The sequence below is a fragment of the Stegostoma tigrinum genome, chromosome 2, assembly GCF_030684315.1.
Source record: "Stegostoma tigrinum isolate sSteTig4 chromosome 2, sSteTig4.hap1, whole genome shotgun sequence".
Lineage (NCBI taxonomy): Eukaryota > Metazoa > Chordata > Chondrichthyes > Orectolobiformes > Stegostomatidae > Stegostoma > Stegostoma tigrinum.
In genome coordinates, this window is record NC_081355.1 from 12,485,093 (window position 1) to 12,503,075 (window position 17,983).

A 17,983-nucleotide genomic window follows, 5' to 3' on the forward strand; every position below is an offset into this window, starting at 1 on the left:
AAGTTGGGTGCTCAGCCATGACCTCATTGAAGAGTGGAACAGGCTTGAAGGGCTGAATGGCCTACTCCTGCTTCAATTCACTTTGTCTTCATACTCCTGCTGCCAGGAGGATCAAGAGCCAGAGGCCACCAGTTTAAGGCGAATGGCTTAAGAACCAAAGATTTCTTGAGGAAATATTTTTTTCTGTTCAGGAAGTAGCTAGGATCTGGAGTGCACTGTCTGTGGAGGCAGATTCAACCACCTCTTTCAAAAGGGAATTGGGTCATTACCCAAAGAGAGAGAATCTGCAGAGCTGTAAGGAAAAAGTGGGGACCTGAGACTATCACAGTTGTTCTTGTGGAGAGCTAGCATGGGTAAGCAGGCTGAATGACCTCCTACAGTGATGTAACCATTCTGTGAATCTACCAGATACAGCCATATAAACATCAGTCAGATGTTTAACACAACCCAGCCCCCCGGAATCCCAGCAAACATCATTGTGAGATAACAAGGTGTGGACCTGGATGAACACAGCAGGCCAAGCAGCATCTTAGGAGCAGGAAAGCTGATGTTTCAGGCCTAGACCCTTCTTCAGAAAAATATTTTCTGATGAAAGGTCTAGGCCCGAAAAATCAACTTTCCTACTCCTAAGATGCTGCTTGGCCTGCTGTGTTCATCCAGCTCCGCACCTTGTTATCTCAGATTCTCCAGCATCTGCAGTTCCCATTATCTCTGAGACATCATTGTGTCTGTTTTGGTCAGCAGCCACTAGGAAAGGTACTTCCAGGGTACACCAACGCTTTTACTGCATTCCTTAGCATTACGACATTTTTGAATGTCCGTCAATCACAGGAAAGCATCAACTAAACAACAAAGCAGGAAGAAGGCATTGTCCTTTGTCCAGTTTAGTTACATTAGTGCCAACCTTCCCACTGGAAAGTTCCTGGGACCCGTTCAGGAAGGGATTCAGGGACACACAGGGCCCACTTTTCACATCCCTGTCTCTCAAGCTAGGGTCACTACCATGGCAGATTGGAGAGTGGAAATCCCATCTGGTAGTACCTCTGTTAATATAGTGACTCACCACAAGGAGAATCTAGGTCATGTAATAATGTGGGGACTAGACCTGAGATCCACTGATTATCCCCCAGTAATAACTCAAGAAGATCAACTGGGAAGGAGCATCATTGACTGTTGAACACCAAAATAGAACCACTACTCATCACGTACATAGGCTAGTTCCAGGCCAGGGCAGACCATTCTGCAGACCCATTCCTTGATCTACTTTGTAAAGGGTTCAGGTGATGAGTTCCATCTGGGCAGGTGATTGCCTGTTACCAAGAGAACTCATACTTAACGAGGTCTACAAGAAGATTAATTCGTGATGCCCCAATGGGCCCTGTAGAGGCTCTGCATCTTTCAAACCAGAGAGATTCCTTTATATTCACCCCAGATTTAATTAAGTATTACCTTTTTGGTCTCGAACATCTCCATCAAATGGTCTTGCAAATGGATGTAACACTGTAGAGATGGGAGAACAGAAGAATTAGGCCAACTCAGCCATTTAATATGATCGTGGAGTCCAAGTCCACTGCTTGTGCCCGCTCCCTGTCTGTTCAGCCTTTAAATATATTCAGCAATAGAGATTCGACAACTTTCTGTGGTTCGTAATTCCATAGGTTCACTACAAGTTATGACTGAACTTACTTGGTTATAAACAGGAGCATCATTCATTGAATTAACCAGTTTTCAATTTGGAAAAGCCTATATGTCTAATATGGCATGTTCCCTCAGTCCAACTAATCTTCAGGGTAAAATGGTATTTCAGTCAGACCAAGCAGTTATACTCTCTAGCTGGCCTTGGAATTGGAATGCTCGAAATTAAATTCTGTAGCTTCTAATTCGTCAATAAAATGAGAAACTGTGACTGAATTCCCTGAGGCCCCAACCGATAAGAACATTGCTTTATGTTCTTTTAAACAGATTGGATTTGACCTCTGCTCTGTGGTGAGTTAACTGATCTTAACTTGAGTGTTGGAAGGTGATTACCAGTCACAAGGGAGAGATTCGTTCCCATTCTTCATCATTATTCAATAGCTGCTGCTTACAAGGGAACATGTCACATTAGTCAGACTCAGCACAGCTCCACTACTGGAAATAACCTGCCTGCACTCTGTTTAAGCTGAATTATAGTCACCTAGATAAGATCCAGGAGGCCAATTAATCTGAGTCAATGATCAGAGAATTAGACAAAAAGCGCTTCTCAATTGCATATGCCACAATATGACCAGAGTGGGCACATTTATAAGACCATATAGGTCTGGCAAAGGTTAGTCTCACAGGACGAGGCTAATCTGCCAAACATAATGGCTTTTGGATCTTAGTTATGAGGGATTTACTTTAGCACTTGTGGGGAACAATGGTATTTGACTCTGAATTCCATTATGAATTTTTTTTCCGAACATCCATCACCTTTGTTACTGCTGACAGTCCATTTTCATCCATAATCCCCTGCTCTTGAGCATAGTTCATAGTTAACTGTTCAATATCAGTCCATAAAGTTTCATATTTACCGTGTGGAGATGGGTTCACAGATCCCAGCTGAGACAGGCAGAAAACACATTGTGTCTGCCCAAGGCCATAAGCAGAGTCTTGTGTTTTCAGGCTTGGACCCCAATATTAAGGTCATAGTCCCATGCAGAGATTGAACCTGATATTGATTTGGAGATAACTGGAACTGCAGATGCTGGAGAATCTGAGACAACAAGGTGTAGAGCTGAAGGAACACAGCAGGCCAAGCAGCATCAGAGGAGCAGGAAAGCTGACGTTTCGGGCCTAGACCCTTCTTCAGAAATGGAGGAGGGGAAGTGAATTCTGTAATAAATAGAGAGGCTGAGAAATAAATAGAAAGGCTGACTTTTTGGGCCTAGAAGGTTCTGAAGAAGTGTCTAGGCCCAAAACGTCAGCCTTCCTGCTCCTCTGATGCTGCTTGACCTGCTGTGTTCATCCAACTCTACAGCTTGTTATCTCTGATATTGATTTGGTTTGGATTGGCCAATTCAAAGCCAACAGGTCCATTCAGTGCCTAATGAAGGATGGCCGACTGGTTGGGTGACAGGGTGGTGAAGAAGGCATTTCATACGCTTGCCTTTATTGGTCAGTGTATCAAGTATAGGAGTTGGGAGGTCATGTTGTGGCTGTACAGGACATTGGTTAGGTCACTTTTGGAATACTGCATTCAGATCTGGTCTCCATGCTATGAGCGACAGGGACAGACTGAATAGGCTGGGGCTATTTTCCCTGGAGCGTCAGAGGCTAAGGGGTGACTTTACAGAGATTTATAAAATCATGACAGGCATGGATTGGATGAATAGCCAGGGTCTTTTCTTTGGGGTGGCACAGTGGCTCAGTGGCTAGCACTGCAGCGTCACAGCACCAGGGACCTAGGTTTGAATCCACCCTCAGATGACTGTCTGTGCAGAATTTGCACATTCTCCCTGAGTCTGCATGGGTTTCCTCCAGGTGCTCCCATTTCCTCCCACAGTCCAACGATGTGCAGGCTAGGTGGCTTGGCCATGCTAAATTGTCCATAGTGTTTAGGGGCGAGTGCATTATAGGGGGATGGGTCTGGGTGGGATGCTTCAAGGGTCAGTGTGGACTTGTTGGGCCAAAGGGCCTGTTTTCACACTGTAGGGATTCTTTTCGCCCCTGGATAAGGAATTCCAAAACTAGGTTAAGGTCAGAGGGGAATGATTTTAAAGACCTGCCAGAGGAGATGATGGAGGCTGGTACATTTGCAACATTTAGGAGACATCTGATTGGGTATATGAACAGAAAGGATTTAAAGGGATGTGTGTCAAACACCGCAAAATGGGACGAGGTTAATTTAGGACATCTGGTCAGCATGGATGAGTTGGACTGAAGGGTCTATTTCCATGATGTACATCTCCATGACTCTATGTAGATCCTCCACCATGGAAAGAACTGCAGATGTCCTAACAAGTAGGAGAAAGAAGGATAAAGCAAGGGGAATCTCTATTATGAGTCACCTGAAGCACTCATCGAGTTAGAGTGCTGTAGCCAGGTATATCAGTGGTTTGTGGTTGGGAGTGGTTGTGGTGTACACTCAAATCTATCCCATGGTGCTGGCACAAAGCCTAGTGTGTCACTAGAAGGTCAGCTCCAGGGAGCAGTTAGGCCTTGGGAAGGTTCAGGGTGGAGGTGGAGGTGGGATGGTGGGAGGGTAAGTAGGGTACAGGCTGACTTGGAAATTCCAGCCAATAGCTTTAATTGACTTTCTAATTATTTCAACTGGCTCCACCACCCTCATTACTCCCAACTCTGTCCTAAGTTATGTACAGGTGGGCAGCCTCTGAGAGAATGGCCGTCTGCACATGGTGCTAGCAAACTAGCATGCCTGAGGGTGGCACAAAGTTACTCACTTGTCCACCTCTCTTTCCACTGCCACATCAAAGCGAATGTATGCACTAGCACCAACAAGGGTTCCAAAAACAGCAGCATCCTAATCTCCTGGTAGTGCATTCCAGGAATTATAAATGCCTTTCGTTGAGCAATGTGCCAAGCTGTGACAAGGTATGTGATACTAATGTAAGGTTGAAGGTCTTAGAGTAGCTTAAAGGTACGAAGAATGTGGACATGCAGCTAGTTCATGGCCAGAGGGAGGAATCAGGCTGGGTTTGGAGCACTGTGCATTAGAAGCCTCTAGAGATGGCTGTTGAGGGTAGTGAAAGGAAATGGCCAGGCACAGAACCCAAGCACCACGAATACTCAACACAATGCAAGTTTAATAACTGAACAGGATGTGCTGAAGTGAGAGGAGACAGACACTAGAATACCATGTGAGAAACATGGACTGTCAATTAAATTGACCATTCTCTCACATTGTGTTAAAGTCCTTGAATATTTTACAATTCCCATGAGCTGTACAGTTCCTATGCCACAACCAAGAACGCTTCTTCACACAAAATCTCATTCTAGGATGGAACAGCCTCTTGTATGCTGTCTCATTAAGAAACACCAAGAGTCTCAGGCTTTGTAAGTTTTACAGAAACCATTACTAATGTTGTCCTTCACAGATACAAGGCAACCTGGGAGTGAGGTCTGTCAGGTGGGAACAACAAAGCCAGGCTCTTCTCTCTCTCTCTTCCTGGAGGGGGAGCTGATTCAATGCTGGACATGTGTTGTCAAAGATGGGGAATTAGAAAAGTTTGTGGTAATTGTGGGTTCACAATGACTCTCTGCTGAGTTTGTCTTTGCATCCTCACTCTGCAGGAACTGTTTGTTAATCATATCCTCATCTGATCCTTACAAGTTGTGCAGACTAATGAATATTTGAAGTAGGCTACTGGAAGTGATATTTGCTGCATGTTGCAGGATCCCTATTCCATTCTGTGCAGGCGTCTGGGGTAAAAGTCCCGGTCTTCCCTCGTTTTTCCTTCGCAGCAGGGAATATCACTCACTCTTTCATCCTCTGAGCACCAACCTGGGTATCTCTGTTTCTGGGGGAAGAGGGAAAGAAAATGACACGTGCAGGACTGCACTGAGCAGGCAGAGGAGGGTATGATGAAACAGCAGGAGGAAGAAGACGCATCAGACACAAGGTACCAGCACTCGGATCGGATAAGTTGGCAATCCTTCGCAGATCCAACTCAGAACCCAGCTGCCCTTAGACAGGGGCATTTTTGCCTCTGGAGACGCTGATGACAATTGAGGATCCACTCACCATGTGGTATGACACAACGCAATGAAGGAGTTCCTTATTTGGCTTGGTCTCCTCTAACATGTGCAGGTATGTCCACTGCAGTGTGGGAGGAGAAAGCAGACCAGGGCCATATACCGGCAGAGATGCATGATTGGTCTGCTACTGCTGCACTTTCTCTTTTCAAAAAATAGCAAAGATGGTGTAAAAATCCTGCTTGGAGGCAGAGGTAGTTCCACAGTGTTACAACTGGAAATAGCAAAAGCTAAACCACTCCAAGAGTGAGTCAGAAATATACTGAGAACTAAATCACCCAAGTTATCGCTGTCCTGCTGCCGAGTGCTCAACCCTGTGCCTGCCTGATTGGTAAGAGCGAGGGGAAACAAAGCACCAACTGGAGAAAAGAGCTGACTGGGCAAGTTTGTTTGGCGTTAAGTGGCATGTTAGAGCATCATTCGCCACTGCCCTTCACACCCCCAAATCCTGATATCTTCAGGCCCTTACCCCACCCTGCACACCCTCAACCCCAAGCCCTTCACATGCCCAACCCCCACTCCTTCAGGCCCCCACCCCACTCTTCATATCTCAAAGCCCACCCCTTCCACACCCCCAACCCCAAGCCCCTTCACACCGCCAAACCCCACCCCTTCAGACCCCCCGACCCCTTTCATGCCCCCACCCTTCACACCCCCATCCCTCAACCCCTTCACAATTCCAAATCCCACCACATCACACCCCAGTCTCCACCCCTTTCACACCCCAAATCCCCTCCCCTCAGACCCCCCAATCTCCACCCTCTTCCCACCCTTCACACCCCCAGGGCTCCTCCACACCCACCCACCCACCCCTGGGTTTGCTCCACGTTACCCCTCATACGCCCTCCTCTCTCCTCTGCCATTACGTGAGGTCTTTAGTGACTCCATTTTTTATCTGACTTCTGAAAAATATTGCATGTTTACTAGTTTACGTTGTTGTACACACTGAGGGGGTCCGCAATGGGAATGATAACTGTGGACGTAATTATAATTTTGTCCACATTTTTCTTTTGGAAAAGTATCTACTATATAGGATGGTCAACCAAACCCTCTTGACAGAGCTAAACTGGACTGCGTTGACTGAAATCGCTATTGTTCTAGTTTCAGCTTAGTGGCGAAACAAAAGTCTTGGCTGTGTTTTAGAATTTCTGTTTATCATTTCACAGCAAGAACATCCTGGGTTTATCCAAATCTAAACAGAAATGATCTGCATGTTGGCTTGCTTAAAGCAATGCTACCCACACTCACATTAGCACAGACTCTGGCTCCAAACATCATTGCCTGCCTGCACAGTTTACAGCGCTGCCTGGATCGCACGTTAAAAATCAGTGGGACAGGCACAGTGCAGGAATCATAAGAAATACCATGTACACTAAACCAAGCCAGAAACCACCTGTGAATCTCACAGCCTCATAGCAAGTGACTCTTGCGCAGTTGAGTAGCACAGTTGGTAAGCTCAGTCCCAGGTGATCAGCCACATTGAGCTCTTGTCGAATGGATATGAAGTGAGGTCAAACAGGTTCGCACAGCTGTCTGACTGCATGGGCTTTTTGTAGATTGCCAAGTTAATGCCTATTGCAGACAGTCTAATCTGTGAGAGCGTTATTCTGAAAAGAAGCCAGGAAGTAGATGTTTAAACTATAAACCATGTTGGAAAGCTAATTTAGTTGTACACCACCCACCAATTTTCCAAATTTTAAACCTTAAAATAGCCACTGAACTCCTATAATTTTACCCGCAACACATTAATAAAAACATCACAGCAGTCTGGCTTTTATAATAATGTCAGTAGTTCCAGAATACTACTAGATTCTGAAAATTGAAGGGTGGGATTATGAGAATGGTAAAATCACCAAGGAGTACTTCAGTTTGCCTTAACTGAGTTTGTGAATACATCTGTAATGAAACTGTTGTAATAGGATTGATGACAATACAGAAGTGAGACTGATTCTTTAGACAATTGGTTACTTTTCACAGGGGCTTATGGTACTTCAGCTGAGGGTTGCTGCAAATGGGAATACATAACCACAATTTTAAGCAATAAAATGGCTTGGGCACTTAAACAGATGCAATTCAGTGGGTTATTGTTTACATAGAAACTAATGAGGGGGCATGGAATTTAATGTAATATACGATTAAATGAAATGCATTATTCATTAGGGAATAGTGAACGACTAGCTCGGAGGAGCCCTTGAGATGGTGGCAGTTGTTGTTGTGTTATAGATTTTCTGCCAGTAGCCATGGAATTTGTTGTTAGCATTTTGTCCCGGCTTTCTAAAGGCTTATTTCTGATTTGTCTTTTTTCTATATGCTTTGTCTGCTTCCTGTGTCCAATAACATTTGGGAAGAAAGACAAAAGAGGGTAGACATGCTGAAAAAATGATTGAAGTTGGTGACGATGGTGATCTGGTAAAATGCTCAGTCTTTCTTCGCCTGTTCTCCCGTTGGTGATTTTGTTAGATTCTACTTTGTCCAGCACCACTCCCTGCCAACATGGATGGCTCTACCTGAAGACCATGCGAGTCTGTCTGCCATATCAAGGTTGTAACCCATGCGGCATTGACAGACAATACCCAGCAACACACCACAAGCTACAATATCAACACTGAGAACAAGAGATAACGGCACCAATGAAATGATTGGTTTGGAAATTTACACTTTCCCTATTTCTCCCACTCTTCTCTCAAAAGAGGTGACATACACAGAGGTGCAACCCTCTCCTAAATAAACCACTGCTGTCCTTCAAACCTACAAGATTGTCTTTTCAGGTTTACATTTGATTTATCTGTACACACTGTTCAAACGTTATTCAGAGTGTTTGCAAAATAATACACTTCGCTCAACTCCAGCACTGATTCAGTGAACTTTATCAATGACAAAGGCTATAGTTTGGAAGCCATGCTTGTGCTAAGCTAACTAGTTGTAACCAGATGGAGTTTGAGATGGGAGGTGGGAGTGGTCCTCAGTAATAGTGAATTGATAAACTACTATCATGTCCTCTCACATTGGTTGGGTTTTCAGCTTTCTACTGCTTGTTGGAGGTCAGTCATCTCAGCTTAAGGACATCTCTGCAGGAGTTTCTCAGGGTAGTGTCCTAGGCCCAACCATCTTCAGCTGCTTTATCAATGAACCTCTCTCTACTGTGAGGTCAGAAATGGAGATATTCACTGATGAATGTGTAATCTCTAGCAGCATTTGCGACGCCTCAGATACTGATGCATTCTGAGTACGAAGGCAGCAAGAGCTGGACAATATTCAGGTTTAAGTTGACAAGTAGCAAATAACACTCACACCCATCAAGTGCCAGGCAATGACCATCTCTAACAAGAGTGAATCTAACCACCAACCCTTGACTTAGTGGTATTATCATCACTGAATTTCCCACTATCAACTCGGTATTATCAGTGACCAAAAACTCAATCAGCCATTCAAATGTTGTGACTAGAGGACAGGAATACTGCAACAAGTAACTCACTTTCTGACTCTCAAAAGTCTGTCCATAATCTGTGAGGTTCAAGTCACAAGCAATGTTCTCTTTAAGCTGCACAGCCTCTCACTCCAAGGTTCTGTGCAGAGCAATTGGCATTGGCTCACTGATTGTAGCATTGACTTCAGTTCTGGAAGTCATTATCCCACACGACTCTCAGGGGCCCGCACAAGCAGAAAGAAAGTGAGAGGGAATTTGGTGCTGGAGTGTGATGGAATACTCCCCACTTGCCTGGATTGGTGCAGTCCAACAGCTCTCAAGAATCTCAATGTCATCCAGGGCAAAGTAGCCTGCTTGATTGGATCCCTAACTCACACCTTCAACATGCAATTTCTTCACAAGTGATGCACAGTGGCAGTAGTGTGTGCCATCTATAAGATGTACTACAGTTACACTCAAACCATCTCTTGACTGCAACATCCAAACCTAGCACCTCTTCCTCCAAGAAGGAGAAATGCTATGGGAACACCCACCAGCTGCCAGTTCCCCTTCAAGCTACACATCATTCTGACTGGGAACTATATTGTCATTCCTTCACTGTCGCTTGGTCAAAGTCCTAGAAATCCCTTCCCAACAGCACTCTGGGAGCCCCTAAAACCAAAGGACAGCAGCACTTCAAGAATGTATCTGACTGCTACCTTCTCAGGGGCAATTAATGATAGTCCATAAATGCTGATCTAACCAATGATACATCATTATCATGATGTCAATCGGTTCTGGGACCACAAGCTGAAATCTTAGAAATAATTGCCAGACCTGGAGGCAAGTACAGATCCTCCCAGAATTGCTTGCAAATTAACTTAATTCACAAAGCATGCATACGAATGCCTTTGGAACTCAAGTAATGACATGAATAAGTTAGTCAGTGTTAAAAGAGTGTCATATTATCTCCAAGATAATAAAATGTGAGGCTGGATGAACACAGCAGGCCCAGCAGCACAAAAGCTGACGTTTTGGGCCTAGACCCTTCATCAGAGAGCCTTCATCTGATGAAGGGTCTAGGCCCGAAATGTCAGCTTTTGTGCTCTTGAGATGCTGCTGGGCCTGCTGTGTTCATCCAGCCTCACATTTTATTATCTTGGATTCTCCAGCATCTGCAGTTCCCATTATCACTCATATTATTTCCACGCGGACGGAAATAGGGCTATGTCTAGTAACCATTCACTATGGGGAAATATAGTTAAACTTCAACAGTGCTGTGGAGATGTGTTATTTTTTGAGTTCAGTTTCCTCATCGCGAAACACTTTACAATCAATGAATTACCTTTGAAGGGTGGTCACTTGTTGTTTAGGAAACACAGCAGCCAATTTGCACACAACAAGCTCCCACAGACGGCATGTGATTATGGACCGAATGAGGGATAAATATTCTCCAAGGCAGTGAATGGAACATCTTTGCTCATCTTTGAAATGGTGCCATAGACTCTGTAATAACCCCCCAGAGCAAGTAAATGAGGCTTCAGTTTAAAGGTGTTGCCAAAACAACATCGTCCAACACTGCAGCGCTCCCTAAGTACTGCAATGGGATGAGTGTCTTGATCCTGGTGTACAAATCTGGTGGGGCTTCTTGAAGCCAGAACCTTGCGATTCAGAGGTAGGACGTGACACAGCTGACACTTAGAACCAAAGTAGTGAGCCAGGAGTAAGTGCATGATGAGACACTGAGCCATACATAACAGAAAGGACTCAGTGGTATATCTACCTTAGGCATTAGGAACTGTGTTGATCTTCATGTGTAGATTGTTTGAGCTTGTACTTACTTCAGTGAGACACTGGGAAGCTGCTGTTTACCACAGGTGGAATGGTAGACCTGGAAGATGGGAGGAAGCCAGGAGGAAAGATCAGAAATAAATATACCTTCACTCTAAGACTCACTTAGTAAAACTAGGATAGGTTCAGTCTTTACGTTGATAGCCAAACTTCTCTTTTAGCCCTCAAAGATTTACTGCCTTACTGTCAGATAACAAAGGGTATTTTATTTCCTCTCAGATTTTGCTGCTGGCTCATGCGTGTATAACATAGACCATTCTATTCCCATTGCTAAAAGCCAATAATCCCTAACAATGGCCGTTTTGTCTCCCTTAGGAAGCTTATTATTGAGCCATAGTCACATATTACCAATGTCTATATTACAGAGGTGGAGGTGTTGGGTGCCTTAAGACAGGTAAAGGTGGATAAATCCCTGGGATCTGATCAGGTGTACCCTGGAACTCCGTGGGAAGGTAGGGAAGTGATTGCTGATATTTATATCATCGACAGCCACAGGTGATGTGCCTGAGGTCAGCTAATGCAATGTCACTATTTAAGAAAGGTGTTAAGGAAAAGTCAGAGAACTACAGACCGATGAGCCTGAAATCATGGTGGGCAAGTTGTTGGAGAGGATTCTGAAGGGGCAGGATTTACATGTATTTGTAATTGCATCAATAAAGGATATGTGCCAAATGCTGGCAAATGGGGCTCGATTAATTTAGGATATCTGGGGTCGACTGGAACGAGTTGGGCCAGATGGTCTGATGAGGGATAGTCAGCATGGGTTTGTGTGTGGGAAACAGTGTTTCACTAACTTAATTCAGTTTTTTGAAGAAGTAATGAAGCGGGTTGATGAAGGCAGAGCGGTGGACACCATCTAAATGGACTTCAGTAAGGCATTCGACAAGGTTTTTCATGGTAGGCTAGTTAGTAAGGTTAGATCATATGGAATACATGGAGAAATAGCCACTTGGATACAGAAATGGATCAAAGATAGGAAACAAAGGTTGATGGTGCAGGATTCCTTTTAAGCCTGTAGGCCTGTGACCAGCAATGTGCCACAGAGATCGGTGCTGGGTCCAAAGTTTTTTTGTCATTTATATGAATAACTTGATGGGAACACAGGAGGCATGGTTAGTAAGTTTGCAGATAACACCAAAATTGGTGGACAGTCAAGAAAGTTACCTCCGAGTACAACGGGTCCTTGATTTTATGGACCGGTGGGCCGAAGAGTGGCAGATGGAGTCGAATTTAGATAAATGTGAGGTGTTGCTTTTTAAAAAAGCAGATCAGGGCAGGACTTATACACTTAATGGTAAGGGGCTAGGGCGTGTTACTGTACAAAGAGATGTTGGAGTGCAGTTTCACAGTTCCTTGAAAGTGGAGTCGCAGGTAGATAGGATAGTGAAGAAGGTATTTGGTACACTTGCCTTTATTGGTCAGTGCATTGAGTACAGGAATTGGGAGATCATTTTGGGGCTGTTCAGCTCATTGGTTAGGCCTCTTTGGAATACTGCATTCAATTCTGGTCTCCCTGCTATAAGAAGAATGTTCTGAAACTTGAAAGAGTTCAGAAAAGATTTACAAGATTGTTAACAGGGCTGGAGGGTTTGAGCTACAGGGAAATGCTGAGTAGGTTGGAGCTATTTTTCCTGGAGTGTCGGAGGCTGAGGGGTGACCTTATAGAGGTTTCTAAAATCTTGAGGGGCACGATAGGGTGAATAGACAAAGTCTTTTCCCCAGGCTGGGTGAGTCCAAAATTAGAGAGCATAGGTTTAAGGTGAGAGGGGAAAGATTTAAAAGGAATCTAAGGGGCAAACGTTTCACACAGAGGATGGTGTGTGTAAGAATGAGCTGCCAGAGGAAGTGGAGACTGGTACAATTACAACATTTAAAAGGTATCTGGATTAGAGGGATATGAGCCAAATGCTGGCAAACGGGGCTCGATTAATTTAGGATATCTGGGGTCGACTGGAACGAGCTGGGCCAAATGGTCTGTTTCTGTGCTGTACGGCTCTATGACTCTGTAACAAAAGGCAGCCAATGTCTCAGTGGCCATTAAGAGGTGAGATGATTCAAGGTCACCAGTCACGCCATCTCACAGAGTGACAGGCAACACTCACAACACTCCCAATTCAAAACGCATGTTTCAGAAAACTGTCTGAGGCAACGCCAAGTCACATTCCAGTGTACCCCCGAAGACAGAGGGCAAGGTGCTGAGCTCCCCTGCACCCAGTTATCCCAGTGCCCATGGATTGAAATGGCAACAGTGGTTCACATGCCCATCTTGGGGGGTAATCTGTGTGGGGATTATAATTGTGAGTCCATTAATGAGTAAAATAAGATCCTCTACATCAGGTTAAAAAAAACCCTACATCTCTTTTCCCACGAACACAGAGAATGGATGAGTAAGTATGAGGTTTCATCCAGATTGCAATGTCCCCAGGATCCAAGGTATCACAGATGGTACTCACATTTCTTTGCATGTTTCCCATCACCAGCTCAGTAGCTACTGTCATATTCTTGTGTTACATTCCACAGCACAGAATTGCACTCTCCTGCTGGATTATTAAATTGTAGAGATTCAATTTACTTGAAACTCAAACTGGTTTAATTCTCAGGCAAACAGATAACTTGCAGTTACAGAGCTACTTATGTCCACGCCCTGAATCTCACATGCTGCTGCTTCGAGGGCTCAGGATTACTGGTCACATGGTAGACAATAGCCTTTTGGCATAAATCCAGCGACCCAGATAACGTCCTGGGGACCTGGGTTTGAATCCCACCACAGCAGATGGTGGAATTTGAACTCAGTAAGATATCCGGAATTAAGAATCTAATGACGACCATGAATCTATTGTTGGAAAAACGCATCTGGTTCACTAATGCCATTTAGGGAAGGAAACTGCCATCCTTACCTGGTCGGGCCTTCATGTGATGCCAGACCCACAGCAATGTGTTAGACTCTGAACTGCCCTCTGGGCAATTAGGGATGGGCAATAATGGCTGCCCTGGCCAGTGACGCCCTCATCCCATTATCGAAGAAAGAGAAAAAGAAATCCAGGTTTTTGGTTCTTTGACATACTCAGCACTTAAAACCACAGAGCTATTAAAGTCATAATGCAACACTGGTCTCAACAGAGATTTCACACCCTGAATGCAGGCTGGTTTGAGATCCCAGATATGTAACATGCTGATGTATATGTGATATTTTAGGAGTTATGGTTCATATTGAGACTAGCAGTATGAGCAAAGACAGTAGTGGGCAATATTTTTGCCTTGATGACTTTGTTGTGGTCGCTGACGGAGCCAAATTTGCAGGATCAGGCTCTTGGCATCCGCCTCCTTGATAATCACATCCCAATGGAGGTGGCAATGTTGACGGGGAAGGGATTCCCAGTCCCTACTGGATGGGGGTGAGGTAAACACGTGTAAATGGGTAGTCTATCTCCTTACATCCATTGCCTGGAACAGGGTTTTCAAAATAACATTGAAGAAAGGGAGGAATGGGCTATTTATTCTATTTTTTCTTTGGGTGTGAGCTTCACAGCTGGGTCAACATTGATCGCCCATGCCTGATTGTGGTAGTGAACTGCCTTCTTGAACCGTTTCTGTCCTTTGGTGTCAGAACTTCCACAGTATTGGTTAAAGGGGATGAAAACCTGCTAGTTTTATTCTGCAGGTTTTGCCACTTCTGTACTTCCTTCCAAGGATTTCCTCCAGCCCACAACTGGACGCAGCAGCCCCTTAAAGAGATGATACCTGCTTTGTAAGTGACATTTCGAACAAGTATGAAGCTGTTGGCTCATGAGAGTGCTAGAGGCTGCAGGTTTCGCTCATGTCAATGAAGTCAAACACAATCTGCAATCTGTGACCACTCAAACAGATGCTTGCATTTCTGAGTGAGGTCAGATTTATCTGGCTGCTATGTCAATTAATTACTTCAAACTAGAAGGTGATGGATAGCTGACCAGAACTTAAATTGGGAGATTATAGGAGAAACAGCAAGTGCGGAGAAAAAGGAATACTGTGGAAATTTACCATCCATTTGCTTATTGTGTCAAAGTTTTGACTTTTCAAAATACTCTTTCAGCCATCCTAGGCCATTTGTTGCTGCAGTTAATCTTTAATTTTGTGGTGCACATCCTCTCCAATATAAAATTCAACACTCCACTCCTATGTCCTTGTTCAGCTTCACTGCTTTTCTAGTGCTTCAGTGAATCCACTTTCCAATCTTTGTCTTTGTAACACTTTGCAGACCTCATACCCACCCAAGTCTGTCTGTCTGGTGCTCTGCAGTGGCCTGTCCTCTCCTTGTCCTCTCTTCACCCTGCTTTCACAAGAGGTCCCCATTCCTTGGGCCCCTCCTTTTCACATTTGGAAGTCGATCATTCAACCACCATGTCCCTGTGAGCTTTGGGACTCTATTGGTCCAATCTGTCTTGTACATTGAAAATGGAGCTCTGGTTTGACCCATATATTCATATTGAAGTACCACTGTCTCTTTTTCCCTCTGTCAGCCCTGTTACTTTCCTGCTGACCGTCAAAAGCCTCTCATGAATCCACGGGTAGAGAAAGTCTGGCCTGGGTCCAGTAGCAAATTCAATAATATATTGTGTCCTCTCACACCTACCATCAGGGCAATTCCTGACATCTCCAGGGAGAGATAAACAAAGGAGCTTTAAAACCCTACACCAATGGTAGAGTGGTGGGAATTTGAAAAATTCCTTTCTCACCTCATATGGCAATAAAATGAGTTCCTGGAGATTGCAGGGTCAGTGAAGAACAAACCCAAGTCCCATCCACCAGAACAAAATGAGCCATTGTACAAAACACATGTTGTCAGTGTTCTGATATGTTGCAGTGAATCTGCCCTCACTACTTAACGAAACATACAAAATAGCAGGTGTAGGCCATTCAGCCCTTCAATCTTGCTCCACCATTCATTATAATCACAGCTGTTCATCCAACTTGATAGCCTGTTCCCTTTCTGAATCTTTTATAGAGGTTTTTTGAAGAGGTAACCAAGAGGATAGATGAGGGTAGGGAGGTGGATGTTGTCTATATGGACTTTAGTAAGGCCTTTGACAAGGTCCCACGCAGCAGGCAAGTCATGAAGGTTAGGTCACATGGGATCCGGGGTGAGCTAACTGGATTAAAAATTGGCTTGACGGTAAAAAGTAGAGGGTGATGGTTGAAAGTTGTTTCTTTGACTGGAGGCTTGTGACTAGTGGTGTGCCAGGGGTCAGTACTGGGACCTTTGTAATTTGTTACTTACATAAATGGTCTGGGTGTGCTCAAGGCATGATTAGCAAGTTTGTGGATGATACAAAATTAGGAGGTATTGTTGAAGGTTATTGAAAATTATAGAGGGATCTTGATCAGATGTGGAATTGAGTTGAGGATTGGTAAATGCCATTTAATACAGATAAGTGTGAGGTGGTGCACTTTCGAAAGTCAAACCAAGGGAGGACTTACACAGCAAATGGTAGGATCCTAGGGATGTTGCGGAACAGAGGGACCTTGGAATACAAGCACATAGTTCATTGGAAGCAGTTTGGACAGGGTGGTGAAGAAGTCATTTAGCATGCTGGTTTTCATCAGTTGCAGCACTGAGTGTGCGAATTGCAACGTCACGTTACAATTGTATATGTTGTTGGTGAGGCCGCAGTTGGAGCATTGTGTACATTTTTGGTCACCCAGGAAAGGCATAGTTAAACTAGAAAGTATGCAAAGAAGATTCACGAGGATGTTGGCAGAGCTAGTAGGCCTGAGTTATAGGGAGAGGTTGGCCAGGATACGACTTTATTCCTTGGAACGTAGGAGAATGAGGGGTGGCTTTATTGAGGTGTATATAATCATGACAGGCATAGATAGGATGAATGTCTTTTTCTCAGGGATGGGGAATTGAAAACTAGAGGGCACAGGTTTAAGGTGAGAGGGGAAAGATTTAAGGACCTGAGGGGTAGCTTCTTCATGGAGAGAGTGGTGCACTTATGGAATGGGCTGCCAGAGAAAGTGGTCGAGGCAATTACAATAGCAATATTTAAAAAACACTTGGATAGGTACATGGATGGTAAGGGTTTAGAGGGGTAGGGAACAATTGCGGGCATTTGGAGCCACCTGAGTGGGAACCATGGTCAGCATCGGCCAGATTGGGCCAAAGGGCCTGTTTCCATGCTGTATTACACTAAGGCTCTATGACTCTTTTACTCCAAATCCTTGACCCCTTTAGCCCCAATTGCTATATCCAACTCCTTCTTAAAACTTGATCCAGTAACTTGTTCAGTGTGCCAGCAGCTGGTAGTGCTCTCGCCATCGAGTCACAAGGTTCAAGTCACACTCAAGAGCAACATATCCTCGAGGGCAACATTGCCTGTACAGCCATGTGGGTATTTTGAGAGTCCGTGCTCACAATTGGTCTGCCAACACTGCTGCCGGCGCTCACTTCAGAAGTCACTGTCAGGTATAGATCTTGGAGATCCGCAGAGATGCGAAGGCAAAAGAATTAGACAGAACATAACTTAAGGACCATGCAAATGAAACGCTGAGATTACACTTCACTATTGTAGGTGCTGTCTCTCACATGAAACATTAAACTGAGTCTCTGTGCTACCTGCTGTGGTAGATAGAAACCAGCCCTTAGCACTTGATTTTAAGCAAGGCCGAGAGAGACAGGCCCTGGCCAATATTCACCCCTCAAATCAACATCACAATATATCGTCATTATTGCCTTGTGGGTTATGGGGTCTTGCTTACAGCTAGCTGTTGTGTTTTGTCTCAGAATTAGCAGGGGTCTCACTGTTATCATCATCTTGTGATGTTAGATGTGATGGGTAAATGGCCTAACTCCAATGCTTCTCGCTGTTATGAACCTAAAGTCTTATACCATGGGGAAAGATGCACACACAAAGCCCGAGGCAGAAAATCCGCTCACTCTTGATGAACAGTAAATAGGTTTACTACATAGTACTTAGTAGCTAGTTACATTACATCCCAGCAGAAAGCATGATT

At 44.5% G+C, this 17,983-nt stretch overlaps 1 long non-coding RNA gene across 1 annotated transcript in view; it reads right to left on the reverse strand.

The window, feature by feature from the left end:
* Positions 1-13,533, reverse strand: part of LOC132210706 (uncharacterized) — a 59,320-nt gene extending 45,787 nt beyond the window's left edge. Inside the window, exons 1-3 of the long non-coding RNA XR_009446878.1 lie at positions 13,444-13,533; positions 10,981-11,030; positions 1,450-1,500 (exon numbers count right to left, since the gene is read on the reverse strand). This is a non-coding gene — a long non-coding RNA (uncharacterized LOC132210706). The remainder of the gene's footprint in view (positions 1-1,449; positions 1,501-10,980; positions 11,031-13,443) is intronic.
* Between the last annotated feature and the right edge of the window lie 4,450 nt (positions 13,534-17,983).